The 19,551-nt window shown below is 43.9% G+C and overlaps 2 protein-coding genes across 5 annotated transcripts in view; one reads left to right on the top strand and one right to left on the bottom strand.

Annotated features, from left to right (window-relative positions):
- atp2a3 (ATPase sarcoplasmic/endoplasmic reticulum Ca2+ transporting 3) overlaps positions 1-19,551 on the top strand; it is an 824,766-nt gene that overhangs the window by 424,824 nt on the left and 380,391 nt on the right. The gene's annotated exons all lie outside the window — the stretch shown is intronic.
- Positions 1-19,551, bottom strand: part of zzef1 (zinc finger, ZZ-type with EF hand domain 1) — a 229,044-nt gene that overhangs the window by 33,358 nt on the left and 176,135 nt on the right. The window lies entirely within an intron of this gene.

The following is a 19,551-nucleotide window of genomic DNA, read 5'->3' as shown; positions in this document are numbered from 1 at the left end:
GAGGAGAGATTGGGTCGATTGGGCTTATACTCGCTGGAGATTAGAAGAATGAGAGGGGATCTCATTGAAACTTATAAAATTCTGACAGGCCTGGACAGACTAGATGCAGGAAGGATGTTCCCGATGGTCGGGGTGTCCAGAACCAGGGGTCACAGTCTAAGGGGTAAGCCATTTAGGACAGAAATGAAGAGGAATTTCTTCACCCAGAGAGTGGTGAACCTGTAGAATTCTCTACCACAGAAGGCAGTGGAGGCCAATTCATTAAGTATATTCAAGAAGGAGTTGGATAGTTGGATAAATTTCTCAAGGCTAAAGAGATCAAGGGGTATGGGGAGAAAGCAGGGACCGAGTACTGAATTTGGATGATCAGCCATAATCGCATTGAATGGCGGAGCAGGCTTGAGGGGCCGAATGGCCTACTCCTGCTTTCTATGTTTCTATGTTACTTCCCCTCCTGATCTTCATGCCAGCCAATATAGTGAATGGTTTCATCTCTGCAGGCACTGCCCTGCTCCCTTGCAGTTTGATCATGACTGCTGTGATCACTCCCTCCTCAAAAAACCCACCCTCTACTCCACGGTCCTTACTAACTATAATCCCAATCTCCAACCTTCATTTCCAATCCAAGGTTCACAAACAACATAGTCACCTCACAGATGCGTTCCCATTTCTCCTGCAACTTTCCAAGCAGGCTTCCATTCCCTCCTAAAGCACCGAGTGACAGTTTCTGTGACTGTGCTACACAAGCCCGCCTAACCCTTTTTGCAGCTTTTGACATGGTGAACCACACCATCCTCCTCCAATGCCTTTCCTCCACCGTCCAGCTCTGTGGGACTGCCAACACTTAGTTCCACTCTTAACCAATCGTAGCCAGAGCATTGGTAGCAATCTTGCCACCCCTACCACCATCACCTCGGCCTTCTCTTCCTCATCTACGTGCTGCCCATTGGCAACATCTGCCGACATGGGGTCAGCTTCCACATGTATGCTGATGATATGCACCTCCACCATCTCTCTCAAACCCTACAATGTGTCTGTACTGTCAAGATTGCTTAGCTGACACCCAGTCTTAGATGAGCTTTAATTTACTCCAGCTAAATATTGGGGAGACCAAAGCCATCATTTTTACCCCCACCGCAAACTCCAGTCCCTCGCCATCAACTCAAGCTGTACCAGAATGTTTGCAGCCTTGTTTAACCCGAGCCAAGTTTGTCATCCCATATCTTCTCCATCATAAAGGCTGCTCAGCTCCATCTCTGCTCTGACCTCGGCCTGTTTCTGTTAAAACCTCATGTGCAATCATCACCTCCAGGCTTGATTACTGCAATGCTCTCATCGGTCTCCCATTCCCCATGCTCTATAAACGACAACTCATCCAAAACTCTGCTGCCACATCCTATCGTGCACCAAGTCCCACTTGCCCATCACGCCACTTCCTTGATGACCTACACTGGTTTCCTGCTCCCCAATGCTTTAAGTATAAAATTCTTGCACTTGTGTTTAATTCCCTTCATGGTCTCACCCCGCTCCATCTATTAAACCTCCTCCAGCTCTACAAGTAATTGCAGTCATCACAAAGATTCCATGGCTTGGTGGACCACGCAATATGCACAGCAGGAAACTTGCAAGAAAGCAGAGCCTATGGAAAATCTCTCTCAATGTCGGATTTACTGCTTCTGTCTCGCAAGAACCCTTTGGGTGTGCCTATACTCCCAAATTTGGTGTTGAAGTGAAGCAGCTCTGTATAGAGTCAGACCAGCAATCAGACTCCTCTTTTGGGAACCAGAAGCAGAAATCCCTCTGCGCATTGTAAATGCTATCTTCAGGAATCCGTGCTCCCAGTCACAACTTCCTCAATCATGTAGCGTTGGAGATGTTCAGCTCACCAAGTGAAAGTTTTCCTCCCTCTCACCAAGTCCAGATGGTTTACAGCAATTGTGATTTCTCTACAAATCAGAATGGATTCGCAGAGCATTTTCACAGAAGAATCACAGAAACCTCACAGTGCAGATAGAGGCCATTTCGGCCCATCGAGCCTGCACCGACACATATCCCACCCGATCCCCGTAACCCCACGTATTTAATCCCCTTAACACTAAGGGGCAATTTTATCATAGCCAATCAACCTAACCCGCACATCTTTGGACTGTGGGAGGAAACCGGAGCACCCGGAGGAAACCCACGCAAACACGGTGAGAATGTGCAAACTCCACACAGACAGTCACCCAAGGCCGGATTCGAACCCGGGTCCCTGGCGCTGTGAGGCAACAGTGCTAACCACTATGCCACTATACTGACAATTCCAGTAGGTTGGCTATTTACTCCTCCCTTTTATATTGTATGTCGCTGCTTTGAATTTATTACATAGCTGATCACAGGTGGTCTGGAGTACCATTGTGAAGTTCAGCTTCCAAACTGGCCTATCCCTTTAAGGCCTCTGCTCAGAAAGTCTTTAGGGGTAAGTGGTCTCCTTGTGCCCGAAGGTCAGTTGGAGACTAGCTCTTACATAGAAGATAGGAGCAGGAGTAGGCCATTCGGCCCTTCGAGCCTGCTCCGCCATTCAATGAGGTCATGGCTGATCATCCAAATTCAGTACCCTGTCCCTGCCTTCTCCCCATATCCCTTGATCCCTTTAGCCTCAAGAAATATATCCAACTCTTTCTTGAATATATTTAATGAACTGGCCTCCACCGCCCTCTGTGGCAGAGAATTCCACAGGTTCACCACTCTCTGGGTGAAGAAATTCCTCCTCATTTCAGTCCGAAATGGCTTACCCCTTATCCTTAGACTATGAACCCTGGTTCTGGACTCCCCGGCCATCAGAAACATCCTTCCTGCATCTAGTCTGTCCAGGCCTGACAGAATTTTATAGGTTTCGATGAGATCCCCTCTCAACCTTCTAAACTCCAGTGAGTATAAGCCCAATCGACACAATCTCTCCTCATACGTCATTCCTGCCATCCCAGGTATCAGCCTGGTGAATCTTCGCTGCACTCCTTCCATGGCAAGAACGTCCTTCCTCAGGTAAGGCGACCAAAACTGCACACAATACTCAAGGTGAGGTCTCACCAAGGCCCTGTACAACTGTAGCAAGACATCCTTGTTCCTGTACTCGAACCCTCTTGCTACGAAGGCCAACATACCATTTGCCTTCTTAACCGCCTGCTGCACCTGCATGCTTAACTTCAGCGACTGGTGCACAAGAACACCCAGGTCTCTTTGCACTTCCCCTTCTCCCAATCAATTGCCATTCAAATAATAATCTGCCTTCCTGTTTTTGCCACCAAAATGGATAACCTCACATTTATCCACATTATAGTGCATTTGCCATGTTTCTGCCCAATCACCCAACCTGTCCAAATCGTACTGGAGTTTCACGACATCCTCCTCACAGCTTACCCTCCCACCCAGCTTTGTGTCGTCTGCAAATTTGGAGATATTACATCCAATTCCCTCGTCCAGATCATTAATATATATTGTGAACAGCTGGGGTCCTAGGACCGATCCTTGCGGTACCCCACTAGTCACTGTCTGCCACTCGGAAAACGACCCGTTTATTCCAACTCTTTGCTTTCTGCCCGCCAACCAGTTCTCTATCTAAGTCAATACCTTGCCCCCAATCCCATGTGCCTTAATTTTGCACGCTAATCTCTTATGTGGGACCTTATCGAAAGCCTTCTGAAAGTCCAAATACACCACATCCACTGGTTCTCCCTTATCTATTTTACCAGTTACATCCTCAAAAATTTCCAGTAGATTAGTCAAGCATGATTTACCTTTTGTAAATCCATGTTGACTTTGTCCGATCCTGTCACTGCTTTCCAAGTGCTCTGCTATTACATCTTTTATAATAGACTCTAGCATTTTCCCCACTACCGATGTCAGGCTTACCAGTCTATAATTCCCTGCTTTTTCTCTACCACCTTTTTTGAAAGTGGGGTAACATTAGCTACCCTCCAATCCATGGGTACTGTTCCAGAGTCTATCGAGTTCTGGAAGATGACCAGCAATGCATCTACTATTTCTAGGGCCACTTCCTTAAGTACCCTGGGATGTAGATTATCAGGCCCTGGGGATTTATCCGCCTTCAGTCCCATCAATTTTCCTAACACCATTTCCCTACAAATACTGATTTCTTTCAGTTCCACCCTTTCATCAGACCCTATGTTCCCCGGCATCTCTGGGAGGTTATTTGTCTAGACTGGCTAATGCTCGGCTCCTCTAGTTATCACAAATAGTTCATCAACCTGCCCAGGTATACACAATAAATGGTAGGAAGTGTAAAGGAACAGAGGGATCTTGGAGTGCATATCCACAGATCTCTGAAGGTAGCAGGACAGGTAGATAAAGATGGCTAAAGAAAGCATACGGAATACTTTCCTATGTTAGCTGAGGCTCAGAATATAAGAGCAGGGAGATTATCCTTGAACTGTGTAAAACACTAGTTAGGTCACAGTTCTGGTCACCACATTACAGGAAAGATGTGATTGCATTAGAGAGGGTACAAAGGAGATTTACGTGGATGTTGCCAGGACTAGAGAATTTTAGCAATGAGGAAAGATTGGATAGGCTGGGAAGGCTTCAACTGGAGTATTGAGTCCAATTCTGGGCACCGCACTTTAGGAAAGATGTGAAGGCCTTAGAGAGAGCGCAGAAAAGATTTACGAGAATGATTCCAGGGATGAGGGACTTCAGTTACGTGGATAGACTGGAGAAGCTGGGGTTGTTCTCCTTAGAGCAGAGAAGATTGAGGAGATTTGATAGAGGCGTTCAAGATCATGAGGGGTCTGGACAGAGTAGTTAGAGAGAAACTGTTCCCATTGGCGGAAGGGTCGAGAACCAGAGGACACAGACTTAGTGATTGACAAAGGCGACACAAGATAAAAAAATAAAAAAAATTTAACACTGAGTGGTTAGGATCTGGAATGCACTGCCTGAAAGGGTGGTGGAGGCAGACTCAATCACGGCTTTCAAAAGGGAGTTGGATAAGTAACTGAAAGAAAAACATTTGCAGGGCTCCGGGGAAAGGGCGGGGGAGTGGGACTAGCTGAAGTGCTCTTGCAGAGAGCCGGCACAGGCTTGAAGGGCCGAATGGCCTCCTTCTGTGCTGTAACCATTCTATGATTCGATGACCTATTTCCCCAAGCAGAGAGGTCAATAACCAGAATTTAAAGTAATTGGTAGCAGGATTAGAGGGTAGTTGAGGAGAACTTTTTTCACCCAGAGGGTGGTGGGGGTCTGGAACTCACTGCCTGAAGGGGTGGTAGAGGCAGAAATCCTCATCACATTTATGCTGTAACCTACAAGGCTGTGGACCAAGAGCTGGAAAGTGGGATTAGGCTGGATAGCGCTTTTTCGGCCGGCACAGATGCGATGGGCCGAACGGCCTCCTTCTGTGCTGTAAAACTTTGATTCTATCTAAAAAAAAAACACCAGGAAGTAATAGTTTTCTCCTTTTTGTACATAAAACAAATATTGTTCAGTTGTGATGTGTTGAGATTTTAAACCTGTCCTAACTGGATCATTGCAAAGAACTCTAGTCTTAGCTGGTGAAGCCTGTCTTAGTAGTCCTGGAAAGCTGTACAAGAACTGTGGATTTTTCCTGCAATCTTAATTCCTTGCTTCCCACCACCTCTGCCACCAGAGGCAGCCAGAGGCACGCCACAGAGTCACTGCTCTCGTAATGTTTCATTAGAGACACCCAGTGTAAAACTACTGAAATAAATTGCTAAGATTTCAGGCAGCAAGTTGCTTCAGAACAGTTTATGTATAATGCAAGTTTTGTAATGCTACACTCACTATTATGCTTCCGTGTAATTACCTTTACTTGTAAATACATCTATTAGTTTTAGTCTGAATATTATGGCCTGCAAGTGATATTTACCACTTCCTGGAGTAGACGGGCTAGCATGGTGGGCAGCCCATGTGTATATCGGTACAGAATGATATGGTGAAAGAGTGATCATTAGCCTGTGGCATGGTATTCCATTCACAACATGGAGGCTTGAGTGGAGCATAAATGCCGCCATGAACTGGTTTCTGTACTGTATATTTGATGTCATTCTATGTAATAGAGGATTCGGTCTCCTTATGGGAGCTGCCTTTCTGCTGTGAATCCTTGGTGAATGAGTTTGGAGAGATCCCGAATTACAACAGGAGTAGATGATGAGTTGCCACTAATAAAAGTTACAAAATCTCACCAATTAAGCAGCAAATCTGCCAAATGAAAAATTAAATATGGTTCAATTTAATGCAAAAGGCAGTAACACACCACATGTTTATTTGACAAAGTATTTCCTATGCAAATAAACTGAAAGCCCTGTAAATACTTTACTGTGTTAAAGGCACTATATAAATGCAAGTTGTTGTTACACCCATTAATTGCCTTGGAATCGGACAGGCTGCCACCAGATCATAAGACAACTTTATCGTCTCTGAAGCCTTTAAAATGTAAACATAAAGGATCTTTTTCCTTTGCTGACTTGGGGAGGATTACAGATATAATGGAAATCACTGGCTTCCTCTAGAACTATTAAGATACCGCACTACAACAAACCTGGTACATATACACTAGCTACTTGTGCTGTAGCTCGCTGCTGAATAGTTTTTTCCATTACTTCATCAAGTCAACCAAGTAAAAGTACATCTTCTTGCATCTCACCAATATTTTGCAGATGCAGCCAGTAACAACCATTGTGTGAAAATGATTACACCACAAAAGCTACCTTGTGTTTTCAGCACGTCACAAACTCATTCAATCACCATTCTTGCACGTGGCAAAGTAAGAGTTGTAATACTAGGGCTCTGGGGTAAAGATGGTTATTAGCAATTGGTTTCTGAAGGCATGTACGCATAATCAGCACATCAAAACCATTCATTCACAAACATAGGATGTGCGGGTTAGGTTGATTGGCTATGATAAATTGACCCTTAGTGTTAGGGGGATTAAATACATGGGGTTACAGGGATAGGGTGGGATATGTGTTGGTGTAGGGGTTACGGGGATCGGGTGGGATATGTGTCGGTGCAGGCTCGATGGGCCGAAATGGCCTCTATCTGCACTGTGGGGTTTCTGTGATTCTGTGATTAGCCCCTCGATCCTACTCTGCCATTCATGGATGATCTGTATCTTAACTCCATTTACCCGCCTTGGTTCCATAATCCTTTGATACCCTTACCTAACAAAAATCTATCAATCTCAGTTCTGAAATTTTCACCTGGCCGTTTTTGGGGAGAGTTGCAGGTTCCCACTAGCCTTTGCATGAAGAGGTGCTTTCCTAACATCACCCTTGAACAGTCTAGCTCTTATTTTAAGGTTATGCCCCCTTGTTCTGCAATCCCCCACCCCCGCAAAATGGTTTCTTTCTATCTACCTTATCAGCAAGAGGAAACTTTTAATCATCTTAAACATCTCAATTAGACCACCCCTTAACCTTCGATGTTCAAAGCAATACAAGCCCAGTCTATGCAATCTGTCCTCATAATTTAACCCTTTTAGCCCTGGTATCATTCTGGTGGATCCACACTGCACCTTCACAGTCACAGAAATCCCACAGTGCAGATAGAGGCCATTTCGGCCCATCGAGCCTGCACCGACACACATATCCCACCCGATCCCCGTAACCCCTACACCAACACATATCCCACCCTATCCCCGTAACCCCACGTATTTAATCCCCCTAACACTAAGGGTCAATTTATAATAGCCAATCATCCTAACCCGCACATCTTTGGACTGTGGGAGGAAACCGGAGCACCCGGAGGAAACCCACGCAAACACGGGGAGAATGTGCAAACTCCACACAGACAGTCACCCGAGGCCGGATTCAAACCCGGGTCCCTGGCGCTGTGAGGCAACAGTGCTAACCACTATGCCACCGTGCTTCCTGAGGTGCAGTGTTCAGAACTGAATGCAGTCCTCCAGATGAGGTCTAAGCAGAGCTCTACAATGGCCGCACTGAACAATGTCCCATTTGCACCCATGGTATGTAATGGAGAGCTTGCCAACATGTGTGCATCAGGAACATTTCCTGGGCATTCAACACGTGTATCCCAGAAAAGTAACTGTGGGCAGCAACTGTCTGCAAAATCATTGAATGCCTATCTTTGCGATTATAGAAATCCATGAGATCTTGATGTGGTGGCAATACTGGAAGATGAATCTAACTGCTGCAACAGCTGTTTAGAAGCCTGTTTTTATTTCAAAAACGATCACAATCTGAGCTAGTCCCTCCTCCCCCGTGGCATCTTAATGAAACATGATCAGAGCACTTCAACTATTGCTGTGTAAACTTCACTCACAATTACACATACGGTAGAGAACCAGACTGAAGAAAGCGTGTGCAAGCACACGCAAGTCATGATGTCCCCAGTCTCTACAAAGTCAGAACCACCCAGACCTCTACCGGAACAGAATGATGAAAAGCAGTATCGGCACGAGGGAAATGCTTACAGTTCTGCTAAAACGAAAAAGAAAGTTTCCTTACTCATAAGGCAGTGCTGCATGGAGTTGCAGGTGTAACTCCCTTCATTATGCTTTTGAGCCTGCTCCGCCATTCAGTAAGATCACGGATGATCTTCACCCTCAACTCCACTTTCACACAAGTGGCAATATAACCGCTAAATGCCAGATTTCACCGCACGTCGCACAGATGGTACCGACATCGAGAACTTACAACGGGAGTGGAACTAGAAACCAGCTCCAGAATCAGCGACTGAGAGCAACCATTCAAAATTGGCTCTCCACACTTGCATATAACAGCGCCGTATAACTGCAGATTTAGGGCAAGAGTATTACAAGGTGTTGGGGGGGGGGGGGGGGGCAGAGGGTGGAGGAGGAGGAGGAGGAATAGGATAAGAGCACAGCTTTTTAGCATCTGCCAAACCTGTCAATGACAACCGTGGTCTCGTGCAGGATATCTGACCCCGACACACAATCACAAATTACATTTTACATCCTCTGGCAACGTATCCTTTCAATACATGGCAGCAGTGAAATGGCAACACTGAAAACGTGCCATCATGTTGTCTGGTCACTGCAACTGAGACAATAGGTCAACAGGTAGAGGAACTGAGAGGTAGGCCTGGAATTAGTGTGCTGATTGGACCGGTCGGAAAGCCATGTAAATATTGGGGGCATGGAGCAAGGGATAAATGCAATTTATCTTCCAACAACAACTTGCATTTGTATAGCGCCTTAAACATAGTTAAACGTCACAGGAGCATTGTCGAACAAAATTGGCCACCGAGCCACGCAAGGAGACAGTAGGGCAGGTGACCAAAAGCTTGCTCAAAGAGCTAGGTTTTAAGGAGGGAGAGATAGAGGGATTGATGTAAGAAAAAGGAGACTTACCATCAAGTAACTTTAAAGTAAGCTTTAAGTAACTTATAAACACACTATATACACAAGAGAGGTCTTTACCATGCCTCTGGTAGAAGCCTCTTACAATACTGAACAGACCAGTATTTATACCAGTCCAACAGGAAGTGACATATGACAGGAAGTGAGGTATGTACACAGTTCATAGTTCATAGGAAGTGATGACATAACTTCCCGGAAGTTATCATTTTTATCACAGGGGCTGAGCGGTTATGGGAGGGAATTCCAGAGCTTAGGGCCTAGGCAGCTGAAGGTACGGCCACCAATGGTGGAGTGATTAAAATCGGGGATGCACAAGAGACCAGAATTGGAGGAGTGCAGAGATCTCGGAGGGTTGTGGGGCTGCAGAAGATTAGACAGACAGAGAGGGAGGGGCGACAATTACTCATGACATTTGTTTAAAACATTTTTGAGAGAATGGGACCCGATTTCCAAATATCACGCTTTGTTTAAATAATCAAATACATTGTTCATTTGCAAATAATATAGGACTCATTGAACAGCAGCTATATTTGGACTACATTTATAGCATTTCATTTATATATATATAAATGTAACTAAAGAAAATAAAATTTGCATTGCAAATATACCCATAGTAATTACCACAGGGCACATTACAAAACATGCTGACAAATAGAGGAAATCATCAAAAAACATTTTCCTCACGCCCGCTGCCACGCACGATCCCCAGCCAAGGGGTCAGGCGCCAATGTGGAGGCTCGAGAGTTCAGCCCAACTCTTCCAAGAGAGGAAGCACCTGCTTTTACAGGACTGGGATTGGGAACTCTCGTGTGGGAAATGCTAGCATAAACCCACACCTACCTCCAGCCAGCTGCAGCAGCCTCTGCACACAGCTGTGGAAGAGTGTGCATCTGTGTTTAGTTCACCACAGCAGGGTGTAACGCAAAACTATTTTACAAGGATAATTAAAACATTTATGTGCACATAAATATTGGAACAAAAATGTTTCTGATTTTGAAACCAAGAGGGACACGTCAAGTCCCTTCACCCCTTTGATTTGTGTCTCCTATTTCAGGTCCTAGTCTCAGCACTAGCATCCTAACAACCTTCATTTGACTTTTCAAATAAAATTTTTATGAAAGTATGGTTGGGCCATGAAATACACGATTCTGGCAGTGAACCCTGAAAACCAGCTGGTGTTACTCAGAGCTGCCCAAACCAATAGCGCAGACTAGTGGCAAATAGGAGCAAAGTGCAGCAGTGTCCTGGGTGACTTTTAAAAAAAAGAACTGGTTTCAAACATTTCATCTGATTCATGAATCATAATTAGGATTATCAAGAGAACGGCAGCCACTCGGGACAGGGGCATCGCTAACAACACCGCCATTTATTGCCCATCCCTAGTTGCCCTGAGAAGGCGCTGGTGGGTTGTCTTCTTGAACTGCTGGTGTGCTAGACCACTTCAGAGGGCAGTGAAGAGTCAACTGCATTGGTGTGGTACAGGAGTCACATAGACCAGACCGGGTAAGGACGACAGGTTTCCTTCCCTAAAGGACATTAGTGAACCAGTTGGGTTTTTACGACAATCCGATAGTTTCATGGTCACTTTTACTGGTACAGGAAACTCTCTTTTCACCGGCACCTAAATAACCGGAAATCTCTCTTAACCGGCAAAATTCAGGAGTAGGGTCAGGTAAGTTTTACTTCATATTAGTGGCCGTGTAACTGGGGTTCCTGGATTTGTGGCCGTGCAACAGGGATGCCTGGATCTGGGGCTCTCGTACCTTGGTAAGTATACCGCTCCGTAATCCGGACTTTTTGATCAACTGGCACCACGCCGGTCCCGGATAAAAAAAAAAAAAGTGTTTCCTGTACTAGCTTTTTATTTCCGGATTTCAGATTCTCAAACTGCCATGGTGGGATTTGGATTCGCGTTCTCAGGATTATTCGTCCAGGCCTCTGGATAGCTTAAATCATTAAACTACTATATCCTGGTATTTTTTCCCCTCTCATGATGCTGTTGACTCCTTGTTGCTGTAAGCTCTCATGGGACTGACTGCACTCCGATACCTCACCCAGGTGACCTAGACAGTGGGCTATTTACCCATGGGCATAACACAGCTGAGCCTGATCTTGCCCTCAGCTGAATTTGACATGTGTGTTTAAAAGTTGGGTAGCCAGGTGGTGAAGGATAGAATACTGAAGCCTAGTCTTTAGTCGCTTACAAGCCTTTACAGTATTTACAGAGAGACACATTACATACCGTGCATCCCCAAGATAAGCTTCCTTTCCCTTCCAGAACTTTCTCCCATATATATGAACACAATTAACACCCACCACCTAAATACAATTAACAAAGTGCACTCTGAGTAGTGGTCAGTCAATGGTCATGAGCGAAACCCCTTTTGATTTTTCTCTGTCTAACCCGGGTGCACGGACTAGTTCTGGCACGTCTACACAACCCCAGTTGAGATCAGCTAACCTGAATGGATGAACATGTAATTTTATACAATTTGTAAAGATAATTTGAGAATATATCCTTCCCAGACCACAATTTTCTGTGTTGACCAATATTAAACAGGCAGCATCGTAATGAGGCAAGACTTTTCTTGGTAACTTGCTTTATAAATGCATTCATTTCAATGGCAACTGCAGACTAAAAGTGGACTTCCTGCCATGGACTGGACTGTACACGTGCTGCACTAAAACATATCAATTTATCCAAAACCTTTTTTGGGCAAGGAGATCATTTTAATGTCAAGCAATAGATATCAATGCTAGAGAATGGATCATTTCTCACTTTTTGTACCCAACACCAACACTAAGTCACTTAATTCTCCGCTCCACTCCCACTCTGACCTCTGTTCTCGGCCTCTTACACTGTTCCAACAAAGGTCAACGTAAGCTCGGAGAACAGCACCTCATTTTTCGATTAGGCACTTTACAGCCTTCTGCACTCAACAGAGTTCAACAATTTCAGACTATAACCTCGGCCCCAATATTTTCAGATGGCAGCTGTTGGTAATTCGGCTATTCCCATTTACACCTCTTCTAGACCCATCTTTTGTTTCTTTACTTGTCCCATTACCATCTCCTTTTACTTTGTACAGGAAACTCTGGTACCCGGCACCGACGGGACCGGGATGGTGCCGGTTGATTAAAAATTCCGGATGACAGAGAAAGTTATCTACCGAGGCTATTTTTAACAAAGAGTCAGACTCCTGTTATTGAGGTGTTCCGACTTCCGACAGCGCCAAGAAGCCGAGTAGTGGCAGTTTGGAGAACTACCCCCCACTGACTAACTCGGCCACCGCGGGAGACTCGGACTCGGCAACATTGCCGGTTATTGAGGTGTTGTTTTCGGAGTATGAATTTTGCCGGTTAAGAGAGAATTCTGGATATTTAGGTGCCGTTTAAACGAGAGTTTCCTGTACAATCATACCTTTTGTCATTTAATCACTCCTGCCTTCCACCCCATCAGACCTTCCCTTTTGTTCTTTCCGTCCCCCCACACTTTCTCTGCCCCTGCACTTGCTTAAAATCTGTTACATCTTTAACTTTTTCTAGTTCTGACAAAAGGTCATCGACCCGAAATAGTCATACGGCACAGGAGGCCATTCGACCCATCAAGTCTGTGCCAGCTTAAACCTCTCCAAGTGCCCGTTAATTTTTTCCTTGATTATTGTTTCTAAAACTTTACCCACCACTGATGTTACTAGGATGGTCCTTACACCCTTTCTTGAACAATGTTAACTTTGTTTCTCTCTCTCCGGAGCCTGACCTGCTGAATATTTCCAGCATTTTCTGTTTTTATTACTAAGTACTAAACCTAGAAAAAACCCATAATACTACATTAGTGCAACATTTACTTGTCACACACTAACTGTCTGGACACTCTAAATCCAGCTCATAGTGGGCATGGGCTCGCAGCAGTGTTTTGTGTTGTGGATCAAGGGCCACTGGGCACTGGATTTAGGCTGTTCAAACCCATTTCACATTAGACTATCCCATGGCACTGTAGTTCCACAGGAGCAGAGTACAAACCAACACCCATGATAAACTCTATTCTCTGACCAGTGTTATTTTAACACTGGAAGAAACCCATGTAAAATCAATGAATTGCCATCAGTGTTAAAGTACCGTCAATCAGAAAATGCCCACATATTTGTTCACTGCAGATATAGCTCCCTCGTCCTTTTCTGTAGGATTGTCGTGTGACGTGGGTCGTCATGGTGTACTCTGGTCCCACAAAGCATGACTGTCATGATGCACCGCTCCCAGACACAATTTGACCACAGCAACCAGAAACTCCCAGCACCCAAAGCCCAGGTGAAATTCATGATTCTAGCCTCGGGACCCAGGCAGAAGGCCAGGCTTATGCAGATAATTGAATGACCACATTTATAGCAACTGGAGTATTTTTATTCAGCACAATTAAGCTTTTTTTTAATGTCACTTTTAGCTGTACAATATATAATTTAAAATGTCAACCAAAGCGAGGAGGGAGAAATAATGAGTTATTTGATTGGTTGGGTTTGTGAACAGTAGCTTTGAAATTAAATGAAGGACTGGGTAGCTTGGTTTTCGGATTCTTCAGTCACACTTTGAATTTATTTGCAAAATCAGACTCATTATTAGTAATTAAGAGGTTATTTGAGCCAATCATTATATTTTATCCTATTGGTGTGCAACAGGTTAGAGGCCAGACTTTCAGGTGTTACAATGTTGAAGAGTTTACTCCTGAGGATTCAAAAATCAGATTTTGCATAAAAAATTAGAATTATCCAGTAATTCAAATTAACCATCATGAAACAAATGCTATGGACATTAAATGTTATTTTTGAGAGATATCTTTCTCTATTTGTATACACATACATACCCCTGAGTGGATTGCAACATTTTGTCTCAAAATATATCAAAAACACCTACGTCAGGCTTTGCCAATGTGATAACCCATTTTAAAAGGTTCTTCATTTACTTAGAAACTTTTTACATAGAATATGCAGCATAGAAACAGGCCAATTGTCCGTGCCAAAGTTTATGCTCCACTCGAGCCTCTTCCCATTCTTCCTCATCTAACTCCATCAGCATAACCCTCTATTCCTGTTGTGTATTTTGAATGTGTATTAGAATTGTCCCACATGGGATACCGTAGTGGTGATTTGCAATGCACTATGGGAAATGTAGTGCATTGAGTGAAGAAGCACATTGTAAATAAAATGGCCGTTAACTAAACTCTCCACCCCGGAGTCCTTCTTAATTGTTATATAGGTAAGGGTATAAAACCCCTTGAAACACAACAATTCCCTTCTCCCTCATAAGCTTATCTAGCTTCCCCTTAAAAGCATTTATACCATTAACTCAACCACTCCCTGTGGTAGTGAGTTCCACATTCTCACCACTCTCTGGGTAAAGACGATTCTTCTGAATTCCCTATTGGATTTCTTGGTGACTATCTTATATTGATGGCCTCTCGTTCTGTTCTTCCCCACAAGTGGAAACATTCTCTCTGTATCCACTCTATCAAAACATTTCATAATTTTAAAGACCTCTATTAGGTCACCCTCAGCCTTAGGAAGGCAAATGGCATGTTGGCCTTTATTGCAAGGGGGTGGAGTACAAGAGTAAGGAAGTCTTGCTACAATTGTACAGGGATTTTGAGAGACGACACCTGGAGTACTGTGCACAGTTTTGGTCTCCTTATCGGAGAACGGACATACATGCCTTAGAGGCGGTGCAACAAAGGTTCACTTGATTGAGCCCTGGGATGAGAGGGCTGCCCTATGGAGGAGAGATTGAGCCTATACTCTCTGGAGTTTAGAAGAATGAGAGGTGATCTCATTGAAACATAAAAGATGGAGGGGGATTGACACGGTAAGATGCTAAGAGGTTGTTTCCCCTGGTTGGAGAGTCCAAAACTAGGGGGCACAGTCTCAGGATAAGGGGTCAGCCATTCAGGACTGAGGTGAAGAGGAATTTCTTCACTCAGAGGGTTGTGAATCTTTGGAATTCTCTGCCCCAGAGGGCTGTGGATGCTGAATCATCGAGTATATTCAAGGTTGAGATAGATAGATTTTTGGACTCTATGGGGATCGGGTGAGAAAGTGGAGTTAAGGTCGAAGATCAGCCATGATCTTATTGAATGGTGAAGCAGGCTCGAAGGGCCGGAGGGCCTACTCCTGCTCCTCATTCTTATGTTCTCTTTTCAAGAGAAAAGAGACCCAGCCTGTTCATCCTTTCCAGATAGGTATAACCTTGCAATTGTGGTATCATCCTTATAAACCTTTTTTGCACTTTTCCAGTGCCTCTATATCCTCTTTATAAAATGGCGACCAGAACTGTAGACAGTACTCCAAGTGTGGTCTAACCAAGGTTCAATACAAGTTTAGCATAACTTCTTTAATTTTCAATTCTCTCCCTCTAGAAATAAACCCTAGTGCTTGGTTTGCTTTTTGTTTATGGCCTTATTAACCTGCGTCGCTACTGTTAGTGATTTGTGTATTTGTACTCCCAGATCCCTTTGCTCCTCTACCCCATTTTGATTCTTATTTTTCCAAGTAATAATTGACCTATTTTTCTTACCAACATGTAATACCTCACACTTATCTATGTTGAAATTCATTTGTCAATTAAATGGCCATTCTACAAGTTTATTAATGTTCTCTTGTAATTTGCTGCAGTCCTCCTCAGTATTGGCTATTTCCACACACCCACCTGCCCCCCGCAATTTGAAGTCATCTGCAAATTTAGAAATTGTGTTTTTGATTCCAAAGTCTAAATTGTGAACAACATTGGACCCAGCATTGATCCTCGTGGGACCCCACTTTCTACCTTCTGCCACTCTAAATAGCTACCCTTTACCCCTACTGTTTGCTTTCTGTCTTATAGCCAGCTAGCTATCCGTTCTGATACTTGTACTGTCTCCGCATGCTCTGACCTTATTCATTCGTCTTTTATGTGTCACCTTATCGAAGGCCTTTTAGAAATCTAGATAAATGGCATTGACTGCATTATCCTTGACCCTTGTCTACTCTCTCTGTTACCTCTTCAAAGATTTCAATGAGGTTGGTCAAGCAAGACTTACCCCTTTGAAATCCATGCCGACTATTCATTATATTTTTGGTTTCTAGATATTTTTCTATTTTCTACTTTAGTAGGGATTACATTATTTTTTCTAGCACCGATGTTAAGCTGACTGGTCTATAATTCCCTGGACGTTCTATTTCCCTTCTTAAATTCCCTGGACATATTCTATTTCCCTTCTTAAATATAGGTATTATGTTAGCTATCCGCCAGTCCTTTGGCACTACACATAAGAAATTGGAGCAGGAGTAGGCCGTACAGCCCATTGAGCCTGCTCCGCCATTCAATAAGATCATGGCTGATAATCGACCTCAACTCCACTTTCCCGCCCGATATCCATATCCCTCGATTCCCCTAGAGTCCAAAAATCTATTGATCTCAGCCTTGAATAAATCAAAGACTCAGCATCCACAGCCCTCTGGGGCAGAGAATTCCAAAGATAAACAACCCTGAGTGAAGAAATTCCTCCTCATCTCGGTCCCTTATCCCGAGACTATGCCCCCCCAGTTCTAGACACTCCATCCAGGGGAAACAACCTCTTAGCATCTACCCTGTCAATCCCCTTCAGAATCTTGTATGTTTCAATGAGATCACCTCTCATTCTTCTAAACTCCAGAGAGTATCGGCCCATTCTACACAATCTCTCCTCATAGGACAACCCTCTCATCCCAGGAATCAATCTAGTGAACCTTCGTTGCACCGCCTCCAAGGCAAGTATATCCTTCCTTAGATAAGGAGACCAAAACTGTGCCCAGTACTCCAGGTGTGGTCTCACCAAGGCCCTGTACAATTGTAGCAAGACTTCCTTACTCTTGTACCCCAACCCCCCTTGCAATAAAGGCCAACATGCCATTTGCCTTCCTTATTGCTTGCTGTACCTGCAGGCTAGCTTTCTGTGTTTCTTGCACGAGGACACCCAAATCTCTCTGAACACCAACATTTGAAAGTTTCTCACCATTTAAAAAATATTCTGTTTTTCTATTCTTCCTACCAAAGTGAATAACCTCACATTTGCCTACATTATACTCCATCTGCCACCTCACTGCCCACTCACTTAGTCTATCTATATCCCTTTGTGTTCGCCTCACAGCTTACTGTCCCACCTAGCCTTGTATTATCAGCAAACTTGGATACATTACACTCGGTCCCTTCATCTAGGTCATTAATATAGATTGTGAATAGCTGAGGCCCCAACACTGATCCTTGCAGCACCCCACTAGTTACAGCCTGCCAACCTGAAAAAGATCCCTTTATCCCTTACTCTGTTAACCAATCCTCTATCCATGTTACTATATTACCCCCAACCCCAGAAGCCCTTATCTTGTGTAATAACCTTTTATGTGGCACTTTATTGAATGTCTTTTGGAAATCCAAATAGAATACATCCACTGGTTCCCCTTTATCTACCCTGCTAGTTACATCATCAAAAAACTCAAATTTGTCAAACATGATTTCTCTTTCATAAAACCATGTTGACTCTGACTAATCATGTTATGATTTTCTAAATGCCCTGATACCACTTCCTTAACAATGGATTCCAGCATTTTCCCAACGACAGAGGTCAGGCTAACTGGCCTGTAGTTCCCTGTTTTCTCTCTCCCTCCTTTCTTGAATAGTGGTGTTACATTTGCTACCTTCCAATCCGCTGGGACCGTTCTAGAATCTAGGGAACTTTGGAAGATCAGAACCAATGCATCCACCATCTCTGCAGCCACCTCTTTTAGAACCCTAGGATGTAGACCGTCAGGACCAGGGGATTTGTCGGCTTTTATTCCCATTAGTTTCTCTAGTACTTTTCTCTACTTATATTAATTACGTTAAGTTCCTCACCCTCATTCGACCCTTGGTTCCCCACCATTTTTGTTATACTTTTTGTGTCTTCAACTGTGAAGACAGATAAAAAATATTTGTTTAACGTTTCTGCCATTTCCTTATTCCCCATAATAATTTCTCCGGTCTCAGCCTCTAAGGGACCAACGTTTACTTCTGCTACTCTCTTCCTTTTAACATACTTGTAGAAGCTCTTACAATTTGCTTTTATATTTCTTGCAAGTTTTCTCTTTCTTTTGTTTTTCAATGGAATTTTTTTGTTGAGAATTATGAAATATTTCTTTATATGCTAGTCACTGCTTATCTACCACCATACCTTGTAATCTATTTTTCCAATCTACCTTGGCCAACTCGCCCCTCAGACCTATGTAATTGGCATTATTTAAGTTTACAACTCTTGTTTCAGACTGAAGTATTTCACTCTCAAACTCAATGTGAAATTCTATCATATTATGATCACTTTGTTCCAGAGGATCCTTTACTATGAGATTGCTAATTAACCCTGCCTCATTACACAATACAAGATCTATAATAGCCTGTTCCCTGGTTGGTTCCATCACTTATTGTTCTAGGAAACTGTCCTGAATGCATTCCATTAACTCGTCCTCCAGACTACCTTTGCCAATTTGATTTGTCCAGTCTATTTAAAGATTAAAGTCCCCCATGATTATTGCTTTACTTTTGTTGCAAGCCCCTATTATTTCTTGATTAATATTCTGTCCAACGGTACAGCTACCAGTGTTTTCCGCCCCTTGTTATTACTTATCTTCACCCATACTGATTCTACTTCCTGATCTTCCGAGCCAAAATCCTTTCTCTCAACTGTCCTTCTGTCAGCCTTTCTTAACAGGGCGACTCCCCCTCCTTTTCCATTCTGCTTGTCTTTTCGAAGCGTCAAGTACCCTGTTCTTAGTGTGTTCTTAAAGGCAGTGCACCACCCTCCTGGTAGGAGCTTGAGTGTCAGGCTAAAGACCTGTCCACGTAAAAATGGCGTTCATTGTGGCAACGGATCTGTTAGAGACGGGCAAATATAAACATCATCTGCTGGATGCGAGGCAAGATGACACACTGACTGGAGTCAAATAACTTGCTTTGGACAGAGAGCAATGGAAGAAATGGGTTGTCTCATGTGTAACTAGACATAGGAGACACAAACTAACTGATGGACTCCAAGAGCCTGGGCAAAGGCCTGCACCTCCTCGCCCAGCTGAAGTAACTTACTGGTCCCCCTCCAACTGACTTGCACCCTATCACCAGATAAGATGACAGGCAGTTTGAAAGGGAATTTTGTGGTGCAC

This window comes from Somniosus microcephalus, chromosome 22 (assembly GCF_052327205.1).
Source record: "Somniosus microcephalus isolate GS21.2 chromosome 22, FLI_Smic_1.0, whole genome shotgun sequence".
NCBI classification, from domain to species: Eukaryota; Metazoa; Chordata; class Chondrichthyes; order Squaliformes; family Somniosidae; genus Somniosus; species Somniosus microcephalus.
The sequence above is the reverse complement of the archived record's forward strand: the minus strand, read 5'-3'. Positions and strand labels throughout refer to the sequence as shown.